The 22,115-nt window shown below is 49.1% G+C and overlaps 1 protein-coding gene across 4 annotated transcripts in view; it reads left to right on the forward strand.

The window, feature by feature from the left end:
* LOC123773938 (uncharacterized) overlaps positions 1 to 22,115 on the forward strand; it is a 134,947-nt gene that overhangs the window by 71,083 nt on the left and 41,749 nt on the right. For 2 of the 4 annotated variants that reach the window (XM_069318667.1, XM_069318668.1), the window contains one exon: positions 9,351 to 9,390. The exons of the other annotated variants lie outside the window; for them this stretch is intronic. The gene's annotated coding sequence lies outside the window, so the exon portion shown is untranslated. The remainder of the gene's footprint in view (positions 1 to 9,350; positions 9,391 to 22,115) is intronic. 4 annotated transcript variants of the gene reach the window in all.

Genomic DNA, 22,115 nt, shown 5'->3' on the forward strand with positions numbered 1-22,115 from the left:
CTCTCTCTCTCTCTCTCTCTCTCTCTCTCTCTCTCTCTCTCTCTCTCTCTCACCGTCACTACAATAACCAATATAAAACACGGCTCAATACATCCGCCAATCACCAACTGCAGAAAATCAATATATGAAAAGTCAGTTCACGGTGGAGTGGCCTATATGTGGTGGTGGAGGCTCTCTGGTGGTGGTGGTGGAGGCTCTCTGATGGTGGTGGTGGAGGCTCTCTGGTGGTGGTGGTGGTGGTGGTGGTGGTGGAGGCTCTCTGGTGGTGGTGGTGGTGGTGGCTCTCTGGTGGTGGTGGTGGAGGCTCTCTGGTGGTGGTGGTGGTGGTGGTGGTGGTGGTGGAGGCTCTCTGGTGGTGGTGGTGGAGGCTCTCTGATGGTGGTGGTGGAGGCTCTCTGGTGGTGGTGGTGGTGGTGGTGGAGGCTCTCTGGTGGTGGTGGTGTTGGTGGTGGTGGTGGAGGCTCTCTGGTGATGGTGGTGGTGGTGGTGGCTCTCTGATGGTGGTGGTGGAGGCTCTCTGGTGATGGTGGTGGTGGCTCTCTGATGGTGATGGTGGTGGTGATGGTGGTGGAGGCTCTCTGGTGATGGTGGTGGTGTGGAGGCTCTCTGATGGTGGTGGTGGAGGCTCTCTGGTGATGGTGGTGATGGTGGTGGAGGCTCTCTGGTGATGGTGATGGTGGTGGTGGTGGAGGGAGGCTCTCTGATAATCACCACTCCACTAACCTCCGTCGCCTCCATATATTCCTCCTCCACAATTCCATCATCGCCAACACCCCCATCTCCTTACCTCCCCCCTCCCCCCCATCACCCCCCCCCCCCATCACCCCCTCCCCCACCACCTCTCTCCATTAACCTTTCATTCCGTGTTAATCTAGAGAATGTGACCTGTAACCTCCCCAATCACTACGGTTGGCGGCTGGCTTGGTGGTAGTCGTGGTAGTGGTTATGGGGGAGGTTGTTGGTGGTGGTGGTTGTAGGGGTAGTTGGGGGGTGGTTGCAGGGGCGGGTGTAACAACAGTTGAGCCAAACAGACCCGCTAAAGGTAAATTGATCAAGTTCCCTTTAGACAGTTAAACGTATTTAACACTTAAATCGTATTGATCTTAATACTTAAGGTACAGTGATCGCGAGACTGACCCCCTTGACTCTGAGGTCAAGCTGTTATTGCCAGCTGTGCCACAGAGCCCTGTCCCTTCCGGTTCGACCCCCGCTGCTGGTGGGTCAAGTGTCAGTCCGCCCCTAAGGTTAATAATATCACGAAATGAAAGCAGGAGTTTGAGCGCCAATAACACGACTGGCAGTGTTCAGCTCGGGCATATGGAAAATATCTCGCTTTTCAAAAGTTTGATTGAAAGTCGATTGTCGAAATATATGTGTTTGAGGATAATTGATCTTTTGTTTTGTGTTTGTAGGCGGTGAAATATTGTGTGTGTGTACTCACCTAGTTGTGCTTGCGGAGGTTACGCTCCAGCTCTTTGGTTCCTGAGCCTATTGGGCTCTATCATATCTACACTTGAAACTGTGTATGGAGTCAGCCTCCACCACATCACTGGCTAATGCATTCCATTTGTTAACTACTCTGACACTGAAAAAGTTCTTTCTAACGTCTCTGTGGCTCATTTGGGTTCTCAGTCTCCACCTGTGTCCCCTTCTTCGCGTACCACCCGTGTTAAAAAGTTTATCCTTATCTACCCTGTCAATTCCTCTGAGAATTTTGTAGGTGGTGATCATGTCTTCCCTTACTCTTCTGTCTTCCAGACCTGCCATGGTGTGTTACACCACACAGACCTGGTACTCACCTAGTTGTACTCACCTAGTTGTGTTTGCGGGGGTTGAGCTCTGGCTCTTTGGTCCCGCCTCTCAACCATCAATCAACAGGTGTACAGATTCCTGAGCCTATTGGGCTCTATCATATCTACACATGAAACTGTGTATAGAGTCAGCCTCCACCACATCATTTCCTTGTGCATTCCATTTGTCAACCACTCTGACACTAAAAAAGTTCTTTCTAATATCTCTGTGGCTCATTTGGGCACTCAGTTTCCACCTGTGTCCCCTTGTGCGTGTGCCCCTTGTGTTAAATAGCCTGTCTTTATCTACCCTATCAATTCCCTTCAGAATCTTGAATGTGGTGATCATGTCCCTCCTAACTTCTGTCTTCCAGCGAAGTGAGGTTTAATTCCCGTAGTCTCTCCTCGTAGCTCATACCTCTCAGCTCGGGTACTAGTCTGGTGGCAAACCTTTGAACCTTTTCCAGTTTAGTCTTATCCTTGACTAGATATGGACTCCATGCTGGGGCTGCATACTCCAGGATTGGCCTGACATATGTGGTATACAAAGTTCTGAATGATTCTTTACACAAGTTTCTGAATGCCGTTCGTATGTTGGCCAGCCTGGCATATGCCGCTGATGTTATCCTCTTGATATGTGCTGCAGGAGACAGGTCTGGCGTGATATCAACCCCCAAGTCTTTTTCTTTCTCTGACTCCTGAAGAATTTCCTCTCCCAGATGATACCTTGTATCTGGCCTCCTGCTCCCTACACCTATCTTCATTACATTACATTTGGTTGGGTTAAACTCTAACAACCATTTGTTCGACCATTCCTTCAGCTTGTCTAGGTCTTCTTGAAGTCTCAAACAGTCCTCTTCTGTTTTAATCCTTCTCATAATTTTGGCATCGTCCGCAAATATTGAGAGATATGAATCGATACCCTCCGGGAGATCATTTACATATCACAGAAACAAGATAGGGCCGAGTACAGAGCCCTGTGGGACTCCACTGGTGACTTCACGCCAATCGGAGGTCTCACCCCTCACCGTAACTCTCTGCTTCCTATTGCTTAGGTACTCCCTTATCCACTGGAGCACCTTACCAGCTACACCTGCCTGTCTCTCCAGCTTATGTACCAGCCTCTTATACGGTACTGTGTCAAAGGCTTTCCGACAGTCCAAGAAAATGCAGTCCGCCCAGCCCTCTCTTTCTTGCTTAATCTTTGTCACCTGGTCGTAGAATTCTAATAAGCCAGTCAGGCAAGATTTACCCTCCCTGAACCCATGTTGGCGATTTGTCACGAAGTCACTTCTCTCCAGATGTGTTACCAGGTTTTTTCTCACGATCTTCTCCATCACCTTGCATGGTATACAAGTCAAGGACACTGGCCTGTAGTTCAGTGCCTCTTGCCTGTCGCCCTTTTTGTATATTGGGACCACATTCGCCGTCTTCCATATTTCTGGTAGGTCTCCCGTCTCCAGTGACTTACTACACACTATGGAGAGTGGCAAGCAAAGTGTCTCTGCACACTCTTTCAGTACCCATGGTGAGATCCCGTCTGGACCAACAGCCTTTCTAACATCCAGATCCAGCAGGTGTCTCTTGATCTCCTTTCTCGTAATTTCGAACTCTTCCAAGGCCGCCTGGTTTACCTCCCTTTCTCCTAGCACAGTGACCTCACCTTGTTCTATTGTGGAGACCTCCTGGAACCTCTTGTTGAGTTCTTCGCACACCTCTTTGTCATTCTCTGTATACCTGTCCTCGCCTGTTCTAAGTTTCAATACCTGTTCTTTCACTGTTGTTTTCCTTCTGATGTGACTGTGGAGTAACTTTGGTTCGGTCTTGGCTTTGTTTGCTATATCATTTTCAGAACTTTTCTCTGCTTCTCTTCTCACCTTGACGTACTCATTCCTGGTTCTCTGGCATCTCTCTCTGCTTTCTGGTGTTCTGTTATTCCGGAAGTTCCGCCACGCCCTTTTGTTCAGTTTCTTCGCTTCCATACATGCCTTATTATACCATGGATTCTTCTGTTGCTTCTCGGATTTTTCCCTTTGGGCCGGGATGAACCTGTTTACTGCCTCCTGACACTTTTGGGTAACATAGTCCATCATACCCTGTACAGACTTATCTCTGAGGTCTGTGTCCCAAGTGTGGGTGTGTGTGTGTGTGTGTGTGTGTGTGTGGGGGTGGGTGGTGTGTGTGTGTGTGTGTGTGTGTGTGTGTGTGTGTGTGTGTGTGTGTGTGTGTGTGTGTGTGTGTGGGTGGTGTGTGTGTGTGCGGGTGTGTGTGTGGGTGGTGTGTGTGTGGGTGTCAATAGTGGGTGAGTATCAAGGTGTAGAACATTGATTCACCGTGAATACTCACGTATCGTTGAGTCTATAAATGAATGATTATTGATTATGTTGGCCGAGTTGCTGGCCTGTGTGCGCGCGCGCTCGTGTGTGTGTACTCACCTAGTTGTGCTTGCGGGGGTCGAGCTCTGGCTCTTTGGTCCCGCCTCTCAACTGTCAATCAACTGGTGTACAGGTTCCTGAGCCTATTGGGCTCTATCATATCTACATTTGAAACTGTGTATGGAGTCAGCCTCCACCTCATCACTGCCTAATGCATTCCATCTGTTAACTACTCTGACACTGAAAAGTTTTTTCTAACGTCCCTGTGGCTCATTTGGGTACTCAGTTTCCACCTGTGTCCCCTTGTTCGTGTACCATCAGTGTTAAACAGTTTATCTTTATCTACCTTGTCAATTCCTATGAGATTTTATATGTAGTAATCATGTCTCCCCTAACGCTTCTGTCTTCCAATGTCGTGAGGTTCAGTTCCAGCAATATTTCCTCGTAGCTCATACCTCTCAGCTCAGGCACTAGCCTGGTGGCATACTTCTGAAGCTTTTCTAACTTCGTTTTGTTTGACTAAATGTTGACTCCAGTCAGGAGCCGCATATACCAGTATTGGTCTGACGTAAGAGGTATACAAGGTTCTCAATGATGCCTTACACAAGTTTAACATAAGACAGTTCTTATGTTCGCCAGCCTTGCATACGCCGCTGATGTTATCCTTTTGATGTGGGCTTCAGGGGACAGGTCTGGTGTGATATCAACCCCCAAACCTTTCTCTCGTCCTGACTCCTGAAGGATTTCCTCTCCCAGCTGGTAGCTTGTGTTTGGCCTCCTCCTCCCTACGCCTATCCTCATCCCTTTGCACTTGCTCGAGATAAACTCTAGTAGCCATTTGTTGGACCATTCCTTCAGTCGGTCGAGATCATCCTGTAGCCTCTTGCTGTCCTCCTCTGTTTTAATTCTTCTCAAAATTTTAGCATCATCAGCAAACATTGAGAGGAATGAGTCTATTCCCTCTGGGAGATCATTCACGTGTATCACAAACAGGATAGGTCCGAGTACAGAGCCCTGTGGGACTCCACTTGTCTAATGTCTCGCCCCTCACAGTAAACCTGTGCTTCCTAGTGTTTTGGTGCTACCTTATCCATTGGAGCACCCTACCACTGTGTGTGTGTGTGTGTGTGTGTGTGCGTGTGTGTGTGTGTGTGTGTGCGTGTGTGTGTGTGTGTGTGTGTGTGTGTGTGTGTGTGTGTGCGTGTGTGTGTGTGTGTGTGTGTGTGTGTGTGTGTGCGTGTGTGTGTGTGTGTGCGTGTGTGTGTGTGTGTTTGTGTGTGTGTGTGTGTGCGCGTGCGTGTGTGTGTGTGTGTGTGTGTGTGTGTGTGTGTGTGTGTGTGTGTGTGTGTGTGTGTGTGTGTGTGTGTTTGTGTGTGTGTGTGTGTTTTCGCGTGCGTGTGTGCGTGCGTCGTGCACGTATCTGGAGGTTATCTTGAGATGATTTCGGGTATTTAGTGTCCCCGCGGCCCGGTCCTCGACCATGCCTCCACCCCCAGGAAGCAGCCCGTGACAGCTGACTAACACCCAGGTACCTATTTTTACTGCTAGGTAACAGGGACATAGGGTGAAAGAAACTCTGCCCATTGTTTCTCTCCGGCGCCTGGAATCGAACCCAGGACCACAGGATCACAAGTCCAGCGTGCTGTCCGCTCGGCCGACCGGCTCCCCCACCTAACGTACCTAACTAACATACCTAACTCTACATACGGAGAGTGAACTCCAACCACTTCGACTGGACGGAAGAGCAACTGTCTCGCTTCATGCAGGTCGGCGTTCAATCCCCGACCGTCCAAGTGGTTGGGCACCATTGTTCCCCACGTCCCATCCCACATCCTTATCCTGACCCTTTCCCAGTAATATATATAATCTCAAAGTCTTGTCGCTTTCCCCCCTGATAATTTCCCTCCTGGGACCCCTTTTACTAAGTTTACCCGGGAAGAGGTGAATGCTTGGGTCGTTATAACGAGGCTTCCAACATATGTGGGAGCGCATGCGCATGAGAGCCACGAGCACCTCTTCTGAGAGAAGCCAATACTATCCTTAAACTACTTTCAACACTACTGGCGTGATAACTACCTTGACTTACACGAATTCGTTTGGTAGGGGGGGATGGGGGAGGGGGTAGTTGAGTTTTTGGTGGAACTGGGGTCGTTAAAATGGGGGGGAGGGGGTAGGGGGGAGATTAGGTTGAGGTACAGGTCACAGTTGGCCAAAAAACCACAGGTCCCAGTTGGCCAAAGAGCCACAGGTCCCAGTTGGCCAAAGAGCCACAGGTCCCAGTTGGCCAAAGAGCCACAGGTCCCAGTTGGCCAAAGAGCCACAGGTCTCAGTTGGCCAAAGAGCCACTGGTCCCAGTTGGCCAAAGAGCCACAGGTCCCAGTTGGCCAAAGAGCCACAGGTCCCAGTTGGCCAAAAAGCCACAGGTCCCAGTTGGCCAAAGAGCCACAGGTCCCAGTTGGCCAAAAAGCCACAGGTCCCAGTTGGCCAAAGAGCCACAAGTCCCAGCTGGCCAAAGAGCCACAGGTCCCAGTTGACCAAAGAGCCACAGGTCCCAGCTGGCCAAAGAGCCACAGGTCCCAGTTGGCCAAAGAGCCACAGGTCCCAGTTGGCCAAAGAGCCACAGGTCCCAGTTGGCCAAAGAGCCACTGGTCCCAGTTGGCCAAAGAGCCACAGGTCCCAGTTGGCCAAAGAGCCACAGGTCCCAGTTGGCCAAAAAGCCAAAGGTCCCAGTTGGCCAAAGAGCCACAGGTCCCAGTTGGCCAAAAAGCCACAGGTCCCAGTTGGCCAAAGAGCCACAGGTCCCAGCTGGCCAAAGAGCCACAGGTCCCAGTTGACCAAAGAGCCACAGGTCCCAGTTGGCCAAAGAGCCACAGGTCCCAGCTGGCCAAAGAGCCACAGGTCCCAGTTGGCCAAAGAGCCACAGGTCCCAGTTGGCCAAAAAGCCAAAGGTCCCAGTTGGCCAAAGAGCCACAGGTCCCAGTTGGCCAAAAAGCCACAGGTCCCAGTTGGCCAAAGAGCCACAGGTCCCAGTTGGCCAAAGAGCCACAGGTCCCAGCTGGCCAAAGAGCCACAGGTCCCAGTTGGCCAAAGAGCCACAGCATGTATAATTTTGTCCAGAGATAGTTCAGGACAAAACTTTATCATCCACTGAGAAGAAAGAGTGCATTTTTGCATGCACTTTTAAGGCTTTTTTGGGGAACTTTAATTGCAGCTGAAAGCTTAAAGTTTAAGCCTAGGACTTAAGAGGATTAAGCTTCCATAATACGGTTGATACAAAAAATAAAGACTAATTTCTGGACAGTGATTAAGTCTAATTTCTCTTTCCGTCTTGCGAATTGGAAAGAATTAGAACGTAATTCAAACATTAATTTATTTGTGTTGGCCTGGAGCTCTACGGCTAATTTAGAGCTCCGTGCAACTAACTGGCAGGTGAACAGAGGCATCAGGTGATAGGTAACCTAACCAACCTGCCCCTGGGATTGAACCCTGGTTCTTCGGGTGTAAGCCAAGAACGTAGACTATTGTGCTACAGGACCCATTATATGTAGGATTAAGTTGACGGAAACTCCTTCACGTGTTAGAACGGAGAGGAGACAGTTCATATAGACAGGATACATATCGTGCAGGCAAGAGACAGGCCTTGTGGACAGGAGACGGGCCGTCTGAACAGGAGACAGACCATCTGAACAAGTGACAGACCGTCTGAACAGGAGACAGACTATCTGAACAAGTGACAGACCGTCTGAACAGGTGACAGACCGTCTGAACAGGAGACAGACCATCTGAACAAGTGACAGACCGTCTGAACAGGTGACAGCCGTCTGAACAGGAGACAGAAGACTGTTTGGAGGCGAGACACGCCGTATAAAGAGGTGACAAACGGCGTGCAGAAGAGACAGACTGTGTGGAGAAATAGACAGGCCAGATGACAGACCATCTCGTGATTGCTACTCTCTCTCTCACGTTGTCGTCCTCCGGTTCCTATAAAGGCGACGGCGACGACATTCTTTCCAGCGAGCAGCGATATGGTCTTTGATCCCGGGTCGGTAATATTACCTGTCGTCGCTGACAGCGAGGGGTAATATCAGGCCTCTGAAGGACTCGTCGAGGAAGCCATCTTGGTCGACTGTCTTCTGTTTCTCGTCAAAGTGATGTTGACGCGACTTATCATGGATGAATGTTTCGAGTTGTTGCTTCGAACGTGTTCGAACGTAACGTGTTCGTTACGGTCACGTCGGCCGTAAGTGAAATATTGCTTTCACATACTCGAATTTACCTGAGGGGCACTAATACTAGTGGCCATGATGAGGACAGGAAGCCGGTGGCTTGTCAAAGGTGGTTCCATTTGCCTCTGATGATCTTTTCCAGCTGTATTTTAAACCAAGTAGAGTTTTGGCGTTTACGGCTTCGGCGGGTAGGCGGTTCCATGGGTTTACAACCCTATGGGTGAAAAAGCATCTCCTGTTTTCTGTCCTACATTGTGACTTGTTGAGCTTGAACCCGTTGCTCCTCGTTCGTGTTTCATCTAACCTTTTGAAGAAATTGTCCGGATCGACATCCTCCAAATTGTTCAGTATTTTAAAGGTTTCGATGAGATCCGCGCTGTCATGCCTGGTTTGTGGTGTTGTTAGCCCTCAACTGTTCCTGATATGAGAGATGACTAAGCTCTGGGATGATTTTTGTTGCCCGGTGTTGCACCTTCTCCAGAGCAGCTGTCTTTCTGAAGACGAGGTCTCCATGCCAGGATGCAATAATCCAGGTGGGGGCGCACCAGAGACTTATACAATTGAATGACTACTTTCTTTTCCTTATAGGTAAAGGTACGCTTGATTATCCCCAGGGTTTGGTTCGCATTTTTTTACCGCCGCTCCCACTTGTTGTGTAACTTTTAGTGAATGATGGATTCTGCCTCCAAGGTCCTTTTCTTCATCTATCTGTTGTGAGGTAGTGATGTCAGTTTGGTAGTTGTGACGTGGACTGTTATGCCCCACATGTGAGCCCTTGCATTTATCGACAGCAGCAGCAGCAGCAGCAGCAGCAGCACGCTGCCGACATTTCTGCGTTAAAGCAGCTTCACCTGTGATTTGATACTGACAGAGCTCTGCCCATGTGTTATTGGCTGGGAAAAGTTCAATTCCGCAATGAACGCGACGACTAACGAGGGTATTTTTGTTTGTTTCCCCAGGAGCGGCGTCGAGGAGTGTGCCGTCACGTGGTGCCACCTGGTGAGTGATGCCCCCATACCCCTCACCTGTACCCCGCCTCATGCCCCCGCCACGTGAGGTCAGGCCGCTGGGATAGGAAGGGGAGGTTGGAGGGAGAGGGATAGGGAAGGAGAAGGAGGAGGGGGGGGAGAAGGGAAGGAAGGTAACCCAGAAGCATGAACCAGGTGTACCCAGGTGTTCAATAATCAATTATACCATTCCGCGCCTCCCCCCCCCCATCCCCCCTTCCTCCCCATCCCCCTACCCCACCCCCACCCCCATCCCCCCTTCCTCCCCATCCCCCTACCCCACCCCCACCCCCCTCCGGAGCTCCCAGCAACTCCTCCAAACAATTGATCGCAGTTTGAGACGAGTTAACGTGAAACGATCGTATTTTTCGACCCAATTAAATATTAAAATGGAAACTATAAATCTTGTATGTACATCACTCGGTAAAAATGATATTGTAAAATCACAACATACACCAACAGGTGTTTTTTCGCTTCTGGGTATATATATATATATATATATATATATATATATATATATATATATATATATATATATATATATATATATATATTATTAATTCAGTCCTGTACAATGTTCTATATATACAGTATATTCACTTACTCCTGGACAATGTTCAGGGATAAATTATACATGCTGGTGTTCAGTTGTGGTGGGCATTAATAACTCTCCTACTGAGGTTGGGTGTTCTTGGGGCCAAGCACTGAGCGTCAAACTGGTTTGGGACGTGTTTGATCTAACTTGAGTGGAATTATCGTGGTGAATTATCTAAATGGTGAGTCGTCTAAATCAAGTTATCTAAATCTTTTGTCATTAAGGAAACGCGAGTGTAGTGGCAGGTGTGTTGTCAGGTGTGGGTAGTGTCATGTCAACAGCCCTGTACCACAGTCAGGTGTGGGTAGTGTCATGTCGACACCCCCCCTACCACAGTCAGGTGTGGGTAGTGTCATGTCGACAGACCTGTACCACAGTCAGGTGTGGGTAGTGTCATGTCGACACCCCCCCTACCACAGTCAGGTGTGGGTAGTGTCATGTCGACAGCCCTGTACCACAGTCAGGTGTGGGTAATGTCATGTCGACAGCCCTATACCACAGTCAGGTGTGGATGTCACATGTGTGGCATATGTGGGCAGCTCACGTCCACTATTACGCAATGGCCCCTTGCCGTTCAGGAAACCTAATTACCAATTACGAGGCTATTGATGAATAAGCTTATATTGATGCATAAGCTCATAGCCAGCACTTAAAGGCGACTTAAGCCTCTATATTTACAGAGTGCCGCTATTGGAGAGAAAGAGAGGCGCTTAATTGGCACCTGTGACGATGCCAAACGAACATTGGCACTGATGTTGTCATATATGTTGCCATGTAGTCCAGGCCAGGATCACCATGGCAACCCAACCACGCAGTTTGGCGACGCAAACCATGATGCCCAAGTGGCTCCGTTGATGGGCTGAGACGTCCTCCTTCTGACGGACGGGATATTGTCACGTGATATTCAACACCTGCTGAGGGAGAAGAGATGCTGAGGGAGAACAGCTGTCTAAGGAGAATACCTGTTTAAGGAGAATACCTGTCTAAGGAGAACACCTGTCTAAGGAGAACACCTGTCTAAGGAGAACACCTGTCTAAGGAGAACACCTGTCTAAGGAGAGCACCTGTTTAAGGAGAACTGCTAAAGTAGAGCCAATTAACAATCACGGGGGTCTACGACTCCCTCGTGATTGTCCCTCCCTCCCTCCCTACCAATCCTCCTCAGCCTACCAATCCTCCCCAGCCTACCAATCCTACCAAGGCGGCGCTGCTGGAAAAACAATCAAATTTCAAGGCAGAGTCTGCGCCGGAGTTGTTCCTTACGACGTGAGTCTGCTGTAATTGTCGGCCCCTGCGTCTGCCGGATGGAACAGCAGAACACCGGCGAGGGGTTCATTCGGTCTCCAGGAGACCGGATCAACCCCTGGCAAGCAGGAGGTCTTGTGTCTGCAGGGCCTGCTGGAGCCACATGACCGGCTGCTTGCGAGAGTTTGATCCGCTCTCATAGCTCCACTTGTGTGTGTGTGTCAAGTTATTCCTGACTTGATCTATTCACATTGTTGGGGTTCTTATCCTCGTCTCTCGTTCTGTTTCTCGTTTGTCACTCTCGCTGCCAGTCGTCCCAATCTCTGCCTACCAATCCTCCCCTCCTCCAGCCTACCAATCCTCCCCTCCCCCAGCCTACCAATCCTCCCCTCCCCAGCCTACCAATCCTCCTCTCCCCCAGCCTACCAATCCTCCCCCCTCCCCAGCCTACCAATCCTCCCCCCTCCCCAGCCTACCAATCCTCCCCCCTCCCCAGCCTACCAATCCTCCCCCCTCCCCAGCCTACCAATCCTCCCCTCCCCAGCCTACCAATCCTCCCCTCCCCAGCCTACCAATCCTCCCCTCCCCAGCCTACCAATCCTCCCCTCCCCAGCCTACCAATCCTCCCCTCCCCAGCCTACCAATCCTCCCCTCCCCCAGCCTACCAATCCTCCCCTCCCCAGCCTACCAATCCTCCCCCCTCCCCAGCCTACCAATCCTCCCCTCCCCAGCCTACCAATCCTCCCCTCCCCAGCCTACCAATCCTCCTCTCCCCCAGCCTACCAATCCTCCCCCCTCCCCAGCCTGCCAATCCCCCCCCCCTCCCCAGCCTACCAATCCTCCCCTCCCCAGCCTACCAATCCTCCCCCCTCCCCAGCCTACCAATCCTCCCCCCTCCCCAGCCTACCAATCCTCCCCTCCCCAGCCTACCAATCCTCCCCTCCCCAGCCTACCAATCCTCCCCTCCCCCAGCCTACCAATCCTCCCCTCCCCAGCCTACCAATCCTCCCCTCCCCCAGCCTATCAATCCTCCCCTCCCCAGCCTACCAATCCTCCCCTCCCCAGCCTACCAATCCTCCCCAGCCTACCAATCCATCCTTCCCCATCAAGACACGTAAATAATCTTAGAGATCGCTGGCCACAATAAATCAGTGCCAGACACCGCTTGTTACTGCCTGTCGGGCCCTTGTTGGTGCTCGTTAAGGCTAATCACCTCAGCCAAAACAACCCTGATAACCGCTGCCAGAGTTTCCTCCGCCTGAAACAACCATTCACAGGCGCAGCTCCTTGACCTTCGAGGCGCTGCGCCAATTATCTTTCATCTTGAAGCAAGGATGGGGGGGGGGAGAGACGTGTATATTGGCGGGAGGTTATTTTTGGCGATTTGGCGGTGTTCGTCAAATGAATGACCCGGCGAAGTTTTCACCCCCGTGTTAGGTTTACCTGGCACTGAAGTTCCTCAGGATGTAAACTAGATCAGTTCTCTGTCTCCCGGCTTAACTTGTCAGTGAGCTGTGCTACTTGTAAACGATGTAGACTGCTGCGCTATGCTACACATGCACGGACGTAGACCACTGCGCTACACTACACGAGCAAGGACGTAGACCACTACGCTACACTACACATGCAAGGACGTAGACCACTGCGCTACACTACACGAGCAAGGACGTAGACCACTGCTCTACACGAACGTAGACCACTGCGCTACACGGACGTAGATCACTGCGCTACACGGACGTAGATCACTGCGCTACACGGACGTAGACCACTGCGCTACACGGACGTAGACCACTGCGCTACACGGACGTAGACCACTGCGCTACACGGACGTAGACCACTGTGCTACACGGTCGTAGACCACTGTGCTACACGGTCGTAGACCACGGCGCTACACGGACGTAGACCACTGCGCTACACTACCCCCACCGTCACCAGAGCACCACCAAGGCCCACCAGGAGCAGTGTGGGCGGCTGGAGGTGTAACAGCACGGTAGCGATTGGGCTGTGGGTAGCAATAGACGGTCTTTATGGGGTAAAGTCAGCAGTCCTGAGACACATTTCATGGCCCTGAAGAGTGCCACTCATGGCCCTGAGGAGGGCCACTCATGGCCCTGAGGAGGGCCACTCATGGCCCTGAGGAGGGCCACTCATGGCCCTGAGGAGTGCCACTCATGGCCCTGAGGAGTGCCACTCATGGCCCTGAGGAGGGCCACTCATGGCCCTGAGGAGGGCCACTCATGGCCCTGAGGAGTGCCACTCATTACCAGGCTTTTAGCGTCGTCCTGAGTAATATGGGGGGGGGGGAGGTCTGGTTCCTTTACGACATTTAAATTGTTGGTTAGACCATGAACGGTGAGGTTGAGTTACGGTGAGGTGGATAGCAGGTGGATAACAGGTGGATAACAGGTGGATAGCAGGTGGATAACAGGTGGATAGCAGGTGGATAGCAGGTGGATAACAGGTGGATAACAGGTGGATAGCAGGTGGATAGCAGGTGGATAGCAGGTGGATAGCAGGTGGATAGCAGGTGGATAGTAGGTGCATAGCAGGTGGATAGCAGGTGGATAGCAAGTGGATAGCAGGTGGATAACAGGTGGATAGCAGGTGGATAGCAGGTGGGTGGCATATCAGAGAACATACAAACAACATATTAAATATATCAACACCAAACAGAAGGCGAAACAAAGGCTATAAATGTGAAACTTTAAGAGTCGAGAAAGTCCTGGGTAAATACTGGTTTGGAAGCAGGGTTGCAAACCCGTTCCAAAAATTTCAAGCCAACTGAATTCAAATACTGATAAAAGACCAATGATTCTTTTCGATCCAGCAGAGGTACAACAGGTTGTAATCTATGTAGATTACAGATTTTAACATAAGGTGTTTAAATCTAGAATGTAGACCTATTGTCATATCTTCTGCCTTGTGTGGAGCATTAATAAGTGTAATGTTGAGCAACATTCTTATTGCAATAAGACGTAATTCAGCTACTCCATTTAGGTTAAAATTGTACAGTGTATCAATAAAAACAATTATTGTACTAGTGTACCAATAGCTGGAGACTAGGGAGGGTTCTCCTATCCCCGCCAGCAAGGATAGGTAATCACTAGTACGTAGGCACACATCGCCTATCCCCTATTCCTCCCACACCCCCTTTCTCATTTCCACCCTGCCCCCCTCTAACCATTCCATCCCCTTCAACTACCCTCCCATCCCCGTAAACTCAAATCCATATTCCTTTGAGGGATAATTGGATATGTTTCAGAAAATTTGATGACATCCTGTCGGGCCCCCTCCCCCACTCCCATCCCCTCCTCATCTCCCTCTACCGGCAGGAGCAGCTCATCTACCCTCAACTCAAGCAACTCTCATATCGGATTCACCGGGAAGTTGAAGACCCTGTGTGAGGCGCAACTCATTTGCTAAGTCGGCTTAGTTCAGCCACTGCTTGTTCTACCGTGTGAATATTTTAGGAACTTATTTGTGGTACCAATATCAAGTGTGTGATATCTCGCGTTGATATTCCTATAGATGCGTGTCGTCCTTCTTGGAACACGTGTCAAAGGCGATACGTGTGTCATACATGATACATGAGACGTGTACGTGAATTCGTCTCGCGCTGGAGTTCGTAAATCGATCAAATTTCAGCGAAGTGCTTGAAGAACCTAAGCCTAATTACCGAAAATACACGTCGATAAGTCCTTTCTCTCTTTCTCTCTCTCTCTCTCTCTCTCTCTCTCTCTCTCTCTCTCTCTCTCTCTCTCTCTCTCTCTCTCTCTCTCTCTCTCTCTCTCTCTCTCTGTCTCTCTCTCTCTCTCTCTTTTCCACGACTTTCTTCATCAATAGATCTATTCCAACACCGCAGAGAGAGGGGGGGGAGGTGTTGGGAAGGACGCTGGGGGGGGCAAAAAAGGGGGAGGGGGAGGGGGGGGAATTAACAAAGTGGGGGGCCGGGGCGAACCACTCCTAGCTAGTTACCTCCCCAATAATTAGGTTACCATCTTTTTCTTACCTCCTTTGTGTGTCTTAATTACCTGGACTTGAAGATTTACGGATGCCCCCGCGGGCGTCCAGACGCGCGCTCACACGCGTCCAGACATTCTCACACACACACACACACACACACACACACACACACACACACACACACACACACACACACACACACATACACACACACACACACACACACACACACACACACACACACATACATACACACACACACTTTGGTTTCTGACCAAAGAGCCAAAGCTCAACCCCCGCAAGCACAATTAGGTGAGTACACGAGAGAGAGAGAGAGAGAGAGGAGAGAGAGAGAGGAGAGAGAGAGAGAGAGAGAGAGAGAGAGAGAGAGAGAGAGAGAGAGAGAGAGAGAGAGAGAGAGAGAGAGAGAGAGAGAAAATGAGTTATACACGCAGAAAATAAACCACAATAACGAGGTTGAAACCAATAACCCAACCAACATGTATGAAGGGAAAATAAAGACGTTTCGTACCCTACTGGACCCCCTGTCAGGTGGTGATAAGAGACAGTCGGTATAAGGGAAGACGGAAGATAAGGAGGAAGAGGGAAGATAAGGAGAAAGATAAGAGGGAAGATAAGTAGCGAAGCATAAGGAGAATATGAAACCAGAGATAACATGTGAACACAACAATAAAGATAACTGCAGAAGGACTAATAACAGCTAAACACAGTTAGCAACAAATGGAAAAAAATAGGAGAAATACGGACAGAAAAACAAGGGTGAAATAAGACGGGGAACTAAGACATACACAAAGAGATCGGATGGGGTACAGGCTCAAAAAAATAATTTGTCTAAATAACAATCGAATCTTTAACGAGTCCGCACTACCCAGCCGAGGGCTTAATGACCACTCGGCAGTTAGTGTATGCTTTAGCCCTAAACTAAAGTCAAATGAGCATTATACACCTGTGTGTGTGTGTGTGTGTGTGTGTGTGTGTGTGTGTGTGTGTGTGTGTGTGTGTGTGTGTGTGTGTGTGTGTGTGTATTCACCTAGTTGTATTCGCCTAGTTGTGTCTGCGGGGGTTGAGCTTTGCTCTTTCGGCCCGCCTCTCAACTGTCAATCAACTGTTTACTCTTTTTTTTTTGCACACCACACACACACACACACACACACACACACACACACACACACACACACACACACACACACACACACACACACACATCCACACACATCCACATCCACACACATCCACACTCAGGGGTAGATAAAGACAGGCTATTTAACACAAGGGGCACAAGCACTAGGGGACACAGGTGGAAACTGAGTGCCCAAATGAGCCACAGAGATATTAGAAAGAACTTTTTTAGTGTAAGAGTGGTTGACAAATGGAATGCATTAGGAAGTGATGTGGTGGAGGCTGACTCCATACACAATTTCAAGTGTAGATATGATAGAGCCCAATAGGCTCAGGAACCTGTACACCAGTTGATTGACGGTTGAGAGGCGGAACCAAAGAGCCAGAGCTCAGCCCCGCAAGCACAATTAGGTGAGTACACACACACACACACACACACACATAGCCAGTGTCCCTAACCTGCATACCATGCAAGCTGATGGAGAAGATTGTGCGAAAAAAACTAGTGGAGCATCTGGAGCGAAGGAACTTTGTAACACAGCATCAACATGGGTTCAGGGATGGCAGGTCCTGCCTCACAGGGTTACTTGAATTCTACGACCAGGCAACAAAAATAAGGCAAGAAAGAGAAGGGTGGGCAGACTGCATATTTTTGGATTGTCAGAAAGCCTTTGATACAGTGCCACACAAGAGGCTAGTGCGAAAGTTGGAGATGCAGGCTGGAGTGAGAGGGAAGGTACTCCGGTGGATAGAGGAATACCTAAGCAACAGGAGACAACGAGTCTGTGTGAGGGGTGAGGTCTCAGATTGGCGAGACGTCACAAGTGGAGTCCCGCAGGGGTCAGTCCTTGGACCTATACTGTTTCTGGTATATGTAAATGATCTCCCAGAGGGTATAGACTCGTTCCTCTCAATGTTTGCCGACGATGCAAAAATTATGAGGAGGATTGAAACAGAGGATGATAGTAGGAGGCTACAAGATGACCTGGATAGACTGAGTGAATGGTCCAACAAATGGCTGTTGAAGTTCAACCCGAGTAAATGCAAAGTAATGAAACTAGGCAGTGGAAACAGGAGGCCAGGCACAGGATACAGAATAGGAGATGAAGTACTTAATGAAACAGACAGAGAGAAAGATCTAGGAGTTGATATCACACCAAACCTGTCTCCTGAAGCCCACATAAAGAGAATAACGTCTGCGGCATATGCGAGGCTGGCTAACATCAGAACGGCGTTCAGGAACCTGTGTAAGGAATCATTCAGAATCTTGTACACCACATATGTAAGACCAATCCTGGAGTATGCGGCCCCAGCATGGAGCCCGTACCTTGTCAAGCACAAGACGAAGCTGGAAAAAGTCCAAAGGTATGCTACTAGACTAGTCCCAGAACTAAGAGGCATGAGTTATGAGGAAAGGCTGCGGGAAATGCACCTCACGACACTGGAAGACAGAAGAGTAAGGGGGGACATGATCACAACCTACAAAATCCTCAGGGGAATCGACCGGGTAAACAAGGATGAACTTTTCAACACTGGTGGGACGCGAACAAGGGGACACAGGTGGAAGCTGAGTACCCAAATGAGCCACAGAGACGTTAGAAAGAACTTTTTCAGTGTCAGAGTAGTTAGCAAATGGAATGCATTAGGAAGTAATGTGGTGGAGGCTGACTCCATTCACAGTTTCAAATGTAGATATGATAGAGCCCAATAGGCTCAGGAATCTGTACACCAGTTGATTGACGGTTGAGAGGCGGGACCAAAGAGCCAGAGCTCAACCCCCGCAAGCACAATTAGGTGAGTACAATTAGGTGAGTACACACACACGCAGCACAGGCCCTCAGCGTGCCTCTGGCAATGATCTTTAATGAGTCACTTATGTCAGGAGAATTGCCCAGTTGCTGGAAGAAGGCAAATGTCGTGCCGATCTTCAAGAAAGGTGATAGGGAGGAGGCACTTAACTATAGACCTGTATCACTGACAAGCATCCCCTGTAAAATACTGGAAAGAATAATTAGGCTACGACTGGTTGCACACCTGGAGAACATTAGGTTTGTGAACAAACATCAACATGGGTTCTGGACAGGGAAATCGTGCCTAACAAACCTTCTGGAATTCTATGATAAAATAACGAGGATAAGACAGGACAGAGATGATTGGGCAGACTGCATATTTCTGGACTGCCAAAAAGCCTTTGATACAGTACCGCACATGAGACTGCTGTTCAAGCTCGAGAGGCAGGCGGGGGTGGGGGGAAAGGTCCTAGCATGGATAAGGAACTACCTAACAGGAAGGAGCCAAAGAGTTACGGTAAGGGGCGAGAAGTCGGACTGGCGAACAGTAACAAGTGGAGTACCACAAGGATCGCTGCTGGGACCAATTCTATTTCTTGTATATGTTAACGACATGTTTACAGGCGTAGAGTCCTACATGTCGATGTTTGCGGATGACGCAAAGTTGATGAGAAGAGTTGTGACAGATGAGGATTGTAGGATCCTCCAAGAGGACTTAAACAGGTTGCAGAGATGGTCAGGGAAATGGCTACTGGAGTTTAACACCAGTAAATGTAAAGTTGTGGAAATGGGATCAGGTGATGGGAGACCAAAGGGACAGTACACAATGAAGGGGAACAGCCTACCTGTAACGATTCGAGAAAGAGACCTGGGAGTGGATGTGACACCTAATCTAACTCCTGAGGCACATATAAATAGGATAACGACAGCAGCGTACTCTACACTTTGGAAAATTAGAACTTCATTCAGAAACCTAAATGAGGAGGCTTTTAGGGCGCTTTACACTGCCTACGTGAGACCCGTCTTAGAGTATGCCGCGCCATCATGGAGCCCCCACCTGAAGAAACACATAAAGAAACTGGAGAAGGTTCAGAGGTTTGCGACGAGGCTTGTCCCAGAGTTACGAGGGATGGGATATGAAGAGCGTCTGAAGGAACTGAACCTTACGACACTAGAGAAAAGAAGGGAGAGAGGAGATATGATAGGAACGTATAAGATACTCAGAGGGATTGACAGAGTGGACATAGATGAAATGTTCACACGTAATAATAACAGAACGAGGGGACATGGGTGGAAACTGGAAACTCAGATGAGTCACAGAGATGTTAGGAAGTTTTGTTTTAGCGTGATAGTGGAAAAATGGAATGCACTTGGGGAACAGGTTGTGGAAGCAAATACTATTCATACTTTTAAAACTAGGTATGATAGGGAAATGGGACAGGAGTCATTGCTGTAAACAACCGATAGCTGGAAAGGCGGGATCCAAGAGTCAATGCTCGATCCTGCAAGCACAAATAGGTGAGTACACACACACACACACACACACACACACACACACACACACACACACACACACACACACACACACACACACACACACATCCACCAACCTCTACACCAACCAACATTCTATACAATTTTTTTTTTTAATGAATTAATCGACTCCAGGATTTTCGGTGGCCGATATTAATTAAATTTGTAAGCGCCTCGCTCACTTTTATTAAATACAAATATTATACACATTTGTATACCGTATATTGTGCGATGTATATATATTACATGTAAAATTCCCCGCTCGCATATTGTGTATTACACAGCCTGTATACTATAATATACACCCTAAATATACACTTTAACACCTGTGTGGTTCATACACACGTGTATTATACTGTGGCATGATGCAAAGTCCGGGGTAAGACGTACAGTGTATTCCCATACACCTGGAAATACGGACTCCCGTAGATCTCGGGACGAAGTCGGTTGGGCCCCACAGCTGTTCTTTCCCTAGTATGTGCAGCCCACAACAGCTGTCTGGTTCAAAAAGAGGCCTCAAGTATCAGGAAAATGTCCCCAAAAGTGTTGCCCTACAACACAGCAAGAGTCAGAGAGACAGAAGACCTTGCAACACAGCAAGAGTCAGAGAGACAGAAGACCTTGCAACACAGCAAGAGTCAGAGAGACAGAAGACCTTGCAACACAGCAAGAGTCAGAGAGACAGAAGACCTTGCAACACAGCAAGAGTCAGAGAGACAGAAGACCTTGCAACACAGCAAGAGTCAGAGAGACAGAAGACCTTGCAACACAGCAAGAGTCAGAGAGACAGAAGACCTTGCAACACAGCACGAGTCAGAGAGACAGAAGACCTTGCAACACAGCAAGAGTCAGAGAGACAGAAGACCTTGCAACACAGCAAGAGTCAGAGAGACAGAAGACCTTGCAACACAGCAAGAGTCAGAGAGACAGAAGACCTTGCAACACAGCAAGAGTCAGAGAGACAGAAGACCTTGCAACACAGCAAGAGTCAGAGAGACAGAAGACCTTGCAACACAGCAAGAGTCAGAGAGACAGAAGACCTTGCAACACAGCAAGAGTCAGAGAGACAGAAGACCTTGCAACACAGCAAGAGAGACAGAAGACCTTGCAACACAGCAAGAGAGACATAAGACCTTGCAACACAGCAAGAGAGACATAAGACCTTGCAACACAGCAAGAGTCAGAGAGACAGAAGACCTTGCAACACAGCAAGAGTCAGAGAGACAGAAGACCTTGCAACACAGCAAGAGTCAGAGAGACAGAAGACCTTGCAACACAGCAAGAGTCAGAGAGACAGAAGACCTTGCAACACAGCAAGAGTCAGAGAGACAGAAGACCTTGCAACACAGCAAGAGTCAGAGAGACAGAAGACCTTGCAACACAGCAAGAGTCAGAGAGACAGAAGACCTTGCAACACAGCAAGAGTCAGAGAGACAGAAGACCTTGCAACACAGCAAGAGAGACAGAAGACCTTGCAACACAGCAAGAGAGACATAAGACCTTGCAACACAGCAAGAGAGACATAAGACCTTGCAACACAGCAAGAGTCAGAGAGACAGAAGACCTTGCAACACAGCAAGAGTCAGAGAGACAGAAGACCTTGCAACACAGCAAGAGTCAGAGAGACAGAAGACCTTGCAACACAGCAAGAGTCAGAGAGACAGAAGACCTTGCAACACAGCAAGAGTCAGAGAGACAGAAGACCTTGCAACACAGCAACAGAGAGACAGAAGACCTTGCAACACAGCAACAGTCAGAGAGACAGAAGACCTTGCAACACAGCAACAGTCAGAGAGACAGAAGACCTTGCAACACAGCAACAGAGAGACAGAAGACCTTGCAACACAGCAACAGAGAGACAGAAGACCTTGCAACACAGCAACAGAGAGACAGAAGACCTTGCAACACAGCAACAGTCAGAGAGACAGAAGACCTTGCAACACAGCAACAGTCAGAGAGACAGAAGACCTTGCAACACAGCAACAGAGAGACAGAAGACCTTGCAACACAGCAACAGTCAGAGAGACAGAAGACCTTGCAACACAGCAACAGAGAGACAGAAGACCTTGCAACACAGCAACAGTCAGAGAGACAGAAGACCTTGCAACACACACAGAATAGGGCAGTTAGGTCTGGTCTCTGGAGTAAGCAGCAACATTGTGCATCATCACGTCCCCAGCTTGGCACTGTGCACACTTACTGATCAACGTATTGTGCAGCCCGTCCTCCTAAACGCTTCCCCAACGTCATCAAACTGTCGTACTAAAGTGCCCCCTTATCCTAACCTACCAGAGGACCTAAAACAGAAAACGGAACAGTGCGTCACTTTTGCCAGTCGCTTCTATATTCTAGTTCGACAATTTTTGGCCTTAGGTAGAGAATACGTCAAAATGGGACGTTTATATATATATATATATATATATATATATATATATATATATATATATATAT

Source organism: Procambarus clarkii, chromosome 91 (genome assembly GCF_040958095.1).
Source record: "Procambarus clarkii isolate CNS0578487 chromosome 91, FALCON_Pclarkii_2.0, whole genome shotgun sequence".
Lineage (NCBI taxonomy): Eukaryota > Metazoa > Arthropoda > Malacostraca > Decapoda > Cambaridae > Procambarus > Procambarus clarkii.